This window comes from Lygodium microphyllum, chromosome 26 (assembly GCF_053477565.2).
Source record: "Lygodium microphyllum isolate KBCC chromosome 26, Lygodium_microphyllum_v1.1.10, whole genome shotgun sequence".
NCBI classification, from domain to species: domain Eukaryota; kingdom Viridiplantae; phylum Streptophyta; class Polypodiopsida; order Schizaeales; family Lygodiaceae; genus Lygodium; species Lygodium microphyllum.
Window position 1 is genome coordinate 25,338,339 of NC_141160.1, and position 7,107 is coordinate 25,345,445.

The window sequence follows — 7,107 nt, forward strand, 5'->3', positions numbered from 1 at the left end:
AACAATCGGCAAGTCTAACGACACACCCTCCGTGCCAATCTGCATGATGGCAGGAACCCTTCATGGGAAACCTAAGCCTGTCAACTTCCAAGTCCCAATCAACAAAAGGGAACTCCAGGAGATACTGGAATACTTAACAGACAAGCTAGTTGGCAATCCAGCTGCAAACTTCAAACCATTCTAGGATCTCTTAGATGAATCCGTGGCAATGGAATATAGTGCATGACTTAAATCTCACGTATAACTGGGCTCTAGTTCCTGACCAACAACAAGAGATATACCAAGCCCTAGGAGATGACGAGCAGTCTGACGAAGAGGATTCTAACGAGAATACGAAGACTGCCAATCCTTCAGTGATGAAAGTGAGGGTGAGGTAGACACCGTGGAATACGACACTGAAGGACAAGAAATAGAGCAAATATGAGTAGACTCCAAGATGCAGAAAAAGAGTATCTTCACGATAGAGCGAGGAGTCATGCACATGGAATGTGATCGTGCCTGGTTGGAACACGTAGGGGCCATAGACCTTGAGCAAGTAGGCCTAGCCCAGCCAGGAACGAAATCAGTGCTTAGGACAGAGTCACTGTCCGAACTGCGCCCACCAGGGAGGACCACCTCTTCTAGCGAGGACGGGGAGTTCGACTCTGTGTCGAAGGTTAGTTCGGATAGTGATCCAGAAATCCCTATGCCGCCCATGGCTAGACGCACCAAGGGGGACCTACCCGTCCACTTGAGGTGTAGACGATTAAGGCAGAAAAAGACAAAACAACCTAGGGATACACGAACGGAAGAACAACGAAAACCGCAGGACCTCCCTAAACAATTTACGAAATTCCAAAAATGGGATAGGGTAGTAGTTCTATTAGGTGCCAAGCGTCAAGGGTAAATGAGCAAACCGATTGACCAGCCAGGGTCAAGGAGGTGAACCTAGCCCAGGAAGGGAAAACACCCCGACCATTCTTCATTGTCGATGACTTGACTGAGGAAGAAGAAACGAGTCTTGTCACTCTCTTACGAGAGTACATAGACGTGCTTGCTTGGTCCTTAGAAGAGCTTAAGGGGGTAGATCCGAGTGTCGTGACCCACAACATACCCATGACGCCAGCTGCAATGCCGGTCAAGCAGCGACCATACCCTATGAATCCAAAACACGCTCATATTGTCAAAGAGGAGATTGATAAGCTGATGAGAGCGGGATTCATTTACAAAATTGAACACACAGATTGGGTATCGCCCATAGTCATTGTGATGAAGAGGAATGGAAAAATCCGAGTGTGCATCAATTACAAGAAGGTGAACGCTGCTACTAAGAGGGACAACTATCCATTGTCATACACCGAGCACACGCTTGAGAGAGTGGCGGGCAAGGAAGCCTATAGTTTTCTGGACAGCTTCTCAGGGTACAACTAGGTGCAAGTGTATCCTATGGACAGGCACAAGACTGCCTTTGTCACTCAGTGGGGAGTCTTTGCTTACATAGTCATGCCCTTCGGGTTGACTAATGCCCCTACCGCCTTCCAACGCCTCATGTGCACCATCTTTAAAGACATGCTTCGCAAGGATTTGGAAGTCTTTGTCGACGACCTCTGTGTCCACTCGACCTGGATCGAACACTTAGACAAACTTCGTGTAGTCTTTGAGCGGTGTCGCTTATATCATCTCTCCTTGAACCCCTTAAAGTGCCAGTTTTGGGTAAAGCATGGATGCATCTTAGGGCATGTGGTGTCGAAGAATAGCATTGCCATTGACTTTTTGAAAGTCAAGATTATTGTTGACCTTCCATCCCCAATCAACTACAAGGGAGTTCAATGCTTCCTAGGCCATACGGGGTACTATCGGTGGTTTGTAAAGAACTATGCATTGATCGCCAGACCTTTGTACAAGCTACTGATCGTCTTCGAATGGACCGGGGCATGCCAACGAGCATATGAAGAGTTGAAAAAGGCTCTAAACCACAACACCAATTCTACGAGTGAGAGCGGAATTTTGGTGCCGATAAGTGCTTAAAAATAGCTAAAAATTACGAATATCAAGGGAAAAATATTCAACGTCGAAGGCGGCGGCTCGATCTAGGACGATTTTAAGCACCAAAGTGCTTTAAAGGCACCTGAGCGACACTTATTGATTTTTCATAATTTTTCAGACTATCGTGCAGGTTGACAAGAGTTACCGGCCAATGCGGGATACCGAGTCGAATGCCCGGGATTTTTCAAAGCTCAATTCGGAGTCCGGACGGGGAAATGGCCAATAAACCGGTCAAGATGCGAAGGGGTGGACAAAATTTGGCCAAAATGGGCAAGTGACCTTTGGGAGCCCAAATTTTAAATGTAGCATGAAATTTTTGATGAGAAGCATGAGCAAAAAACGTGGAGAGAGGAGGTGCCATCAACATCCGAAATTTGCGCCTCCTCCTTGATGGATCCATCATGCTGGCTGTGAGCAATCCCCTCTGTATGCTGGTCTTATTGCCGTGCTTCGCTTCTCCAATGGCGGTCTCTATGAAGAATTCTGATTTCAGTATTTCTCTCTCCTCCCTCTCTCTCTCCTAAGGGCAGATTCATGTGGTGAAGAAGAAGAATAATAATGGATGAGGGATGCTTGTCCAATGAAGACCGGATTGCTCCGTGGTTCAAGAGGAATGAAGATTGCTGATTATGGACTATCATGAGCATTAATGGTGGCTAGAAATCAGTCCCGAGATATGGCAAATAAAAACCCGCAACCTGCAAAGAATGGTAATCTCATTTTTACAAAGGAAATTGATGTTTTATGCAATTTGCTTCATGAATACTTGTTCCCATGGGATGATTATGCATTACAATGTTGCTTGCTATGAGTTTGATTAGTTTATGCTTAGAAAATCAAAAAATCATAAGTGTTGTGGATGAAATTAATGGTGTAAAACCCGTAAAATACGCGAAATATGGGAAAATTGGGTATTCTTGATATATTAATGGAAAATATAATAAGACATACCAACTAAATTTGTGTTTTTGCTGCAAATGAACCTAAGGCCCACAGCCCACAACTCAGTTTGTATTTTCAGTTATTTAATATTACGAAAAATATAAGAAAAATAGAGAAAACGGGTAAAAATAGGGGAAAAATGAATTTTGAGTGCCAAAAATTAAGGAAAAATAAGATTCATCTTTGTGGATGTATGGGGGGTCTGAAGTATGAGGTTTAGCCTCAGTTCAGCCCTACCTTTATGTTTTAGTGAGTTTTTATGGCTTTTTATGTAATGGAAATGTGGAAATGAACCTTAAACCGATCAATAATGCACAACCTAAACGGGTGAGGGGGTAGAGTGTATAAAAGGTGTTTAAATGTTGAATGAAATGATGAAAATCTTGCTGGTTTTTATGCATACCATTTAGGTTGGTCGATAATTGAAAATTAAGAACCTAGTAGCACGAGGGTTTCTCAGTGCTAGGTTCATGCAATGCCGCATACAAGGGATAGTCAAAATCATTGAAGGAAATGTTTTCCACATGTGCACAAATGCTGATTTTTAACTGCTTGAGCACATAGACATTCACAATTTGCATGAAGCATAAAATGATAAAAGGTATCAGACAATACCTCCTGGATGCATGGCAATTACTTTCTAGAGGAACACGACCCGCGTTGAGTGAGAGACAGGATATCCCAAGCTGTAGGTAGACGTGGGTCCTAAGTGAAAAGAAAGTGAGGAAACGGGTACATTCCTGGATACGATCAATTGGTACCTTGAGTGGAACTATGTGCGAAGTGTTATATATGTTTAGCGACGCATCGAGGGGCCAATCCCCAAGATATAGGAGAGTCGCAGTGAGGTAGCGGCAGTATGTGGGAGGACTTCCTATGTTTGTGCTTCGTGCCATTTGGCAATGTGCTCAGGACTCCATCTGAGGAGTGTTAATTGGGTTAGAGTTGGACTACGAGACGTGATACAAATGCAAAATGTTTAGGAAGATGATGTATGTGTCATCAATGCTCCTGTCCCCGCGAGGCCGTGGGGTTCTTGAGCGCATGGTAGAGGTCCGGCTAGTGCATGAGCCAGTGCCGGCCCATTTTAGGTCCCATCATTGGTGTGTCTACCGGGAGCTGCCGATAAGTGGCGGTCTTCGAATCTTGGTCTCATAAGGGACCTGTTAGCTTTATTCTATTGGTCGATAGCCGCCTTGAAGCGGTGGATATCAAGTTAGTCTGATAAAAACCTTGGTCATCAGTATGACAGTCAATCCAAGAAATCCCCAACACCCAAAGGATACTTTGTCTATCTTGAATAGTCTGGTGGGATCTTTGACATGTCAGGTGATTGACTATTTTACCCTTTGCCCTGAAAGTGATACCATGCTTGAGTTTGGATCACTATGGAAAAATACCCATGGTGCTACCTCTAAGATTAACAGCCCATGGAGATTAGAGAAAAGGGAAAGTGAAAGTAGTGCTAAGATGACACAGTCATCTATGATCATTCATGATGATAATGTCATAGAAAAGACTGTGACAATGATGGTTAATATGCACAGAGGAGGACATGATGATTATGATCTAAAGATACATCCGATGCTAGTGGCCGATGCAATTGGGTACTGTAGTGTGATTGCCAAGATCCATAAAGCATTGGATGATGTCCATGTGTGTGGGAAACCATTGTTAGTAAGGAAGAAGACTTCATTAGGACCTATCCTAAGTTCTAGCAAAGTGGTGGCAGATGAGAATAGACTTACTAGAACACCACTAGCAGATGATGGGATAGATTCCCTATTGCATAGTGTTGGACTCCCTGAACCACTTTGTGAGTTGGCGGAAAGGGAAGTTCATGGAATTAGTGACTCTTCCACACCAGTAAAGGTGGAAATGGAAGAGATTAAAGACCCTAACACATTGGTATTAGGTCAAGAGGAATACGAAGATTTTGATGACCCAGTCTTGGTCCCAAAACGGAGGACTAAATGTCCTCCTCTTTATAGGGATCTCCCAGTGTTTTATGGGTTGCCAAATGAGGATCCGATGATTCATTTAAGAGAATATGACCTAACTTGCATTGCAAGTGGGTTTGACGATATACATCGGATGCTCGTATTCCCAAGTACCCTAAAGGGAGAGGCAAGGAAATGGTACTGGAGCCTCCCAAGAGGGTCAATCAAATCATTTGAGGACACTTGTGATAGATTTCTAGATGAGTACGAAAAGAAGCTCCCTATGATTCAGGTCTTAGGGCATCTTATGCAGTTTAGATAGGAGTCTTATCTTTCTGTTAAAGAGTATGCTAGAGCCTTTGATAGTACTCTTAGGCTTTGGCCAAGAAGAGCCAGTGCACTACCAGATGATGTGCTATGTGAGCTCTTTCTCAATGGCTTAGAGATTAATACACAAATCCAAGTGGAACTGCGGAATCCTAAGTCGTTAAGGGAAGCAAAAATGCATGCCATCGATTATGAGGTTCATATTCAAAAAAGTTGGGAAAACTTTTGGAGTTTTTCCCGCTTAGTATAGGTGCATCCCAGCTTCCAATCATTTCTGCAAGGAGACAGCTCACTTGTTGATACTAAGGCAGCCTATGAGGGTAACCTTGGTGGCCAAAATCTCAAAGCAGAAAATGGCCATCCTATGAGTAGTAATGACATGCCTCTCAGTGAACAGAATCCAAGCCATGTAAGTCCCATTAGGGCTTGCAACACTTCCACGAGAGATAGTTGTGATGGAAATATGGATCGCACCAATGGGCTTATGAGTGTTGATAAGAATTCTGTGTGTGGTTCTAATTTTGTTGCTAGTAAGGCTCTTGAGAGACCTTTGGTGTTGGAATCATGCTTCCTGGTGGATGTTGTTCCCTCCAGTGAATGGTTCTTATGGAAGAAAATTTGCAGTATGGACGTAAACAAGTAAAGACATCTTTTGTAAAGAGGATGCAAAATGCTAAAAGTCCACCTGTGCTTCACAAATTTCATAAGGATGTGAGGCCATTTGGCCATAGGAATAAGTTTGCATTGAGTTCGTTAGACCAGTGCAGCAAATTGAGGGAATGCAAGAATATTAAGAGAAATGTGAGATGGGTTTGGAAACCCAAAATCTCCAAAAGTATGGTAGGAGTGTCGGATGCAAGGCCAAGGATCCCATCTGGATACATTCTGTTGAATCCCCAAGAGGATAAGGCTGGATATACATTTGACAATATACACTGCCTTGGGATACACCCATGTGATGTGCCTAGGCTTAAAGCTCTACCTAGTTTGGGTCGCAGCACTGATTTATGTGAAAACCCAAATAGGGGAGGTTCGAATGAGTACAAAGCTATGATTCTTTCTGCCAAAGGAGCCACTCAGTCGCTTGAATGACCAGTTTATTCAGATGACAAGAAATGTGGGACATGCGAGCCCATGGAGGCCGTTCATTGAGCTCATAGTGCCCAAGAAGGGATCGGCCTTATTGATGAGTTATTTGTGGAAAGGATTGGACTTGTATCTCTTAAAAAAAAAAAACCTAAGATAAAAAAACACAAGATCAAGCTTTTAGCTAACTTGCATGAGTAGCATGGGGTTAGTTGACCTATGATATGCTATCCTTGGCACCCTAGGTAGTCTGATAGGGTGTGATGTATATGCCAAGAATATCAGCATTACGTGAACTAAAATGACCTATCTAGTTTTAAGCTAGGAAGGCTAGATGCTTTGGATATTACATCCAATTTTCATTAGGCCAAGAGAGCCAGTTGTTTGTTTAGTACAGGTGTGGTTAATGGTTTCTTGTTGTAGTTCTATGCTAGACAGGTTTGAAGAAGAGCTTGGAAGGAGCCCTTTGTTGCGTGGAAGCTTCTCGTGGCCCTCTCAGGTGATATCCCTCCTTTATGAGTGCTGTGGTTTTTATACTATACATGTTTGTGTACTTGTTAAGGGGTTTTTCATTTCTCATTGGGGACCGGCGTCCAATGCATGAAGTCCCGAGGTTTAGGTTAAGTATGTTTGAGGGAGGTCTGCGTAGTCGTTGCCTCCTGTGAAGACATTGCCAGGCATTGAGAGATCTATGTTAGAAGGGAGTTCTAGTGACCCTGTTCTGCTAGCCTGCTAGGCAGCCGTTCTAGGAGTTCTTGCTAGTTGTGAGGTAGTTAGAGAAGCCTGC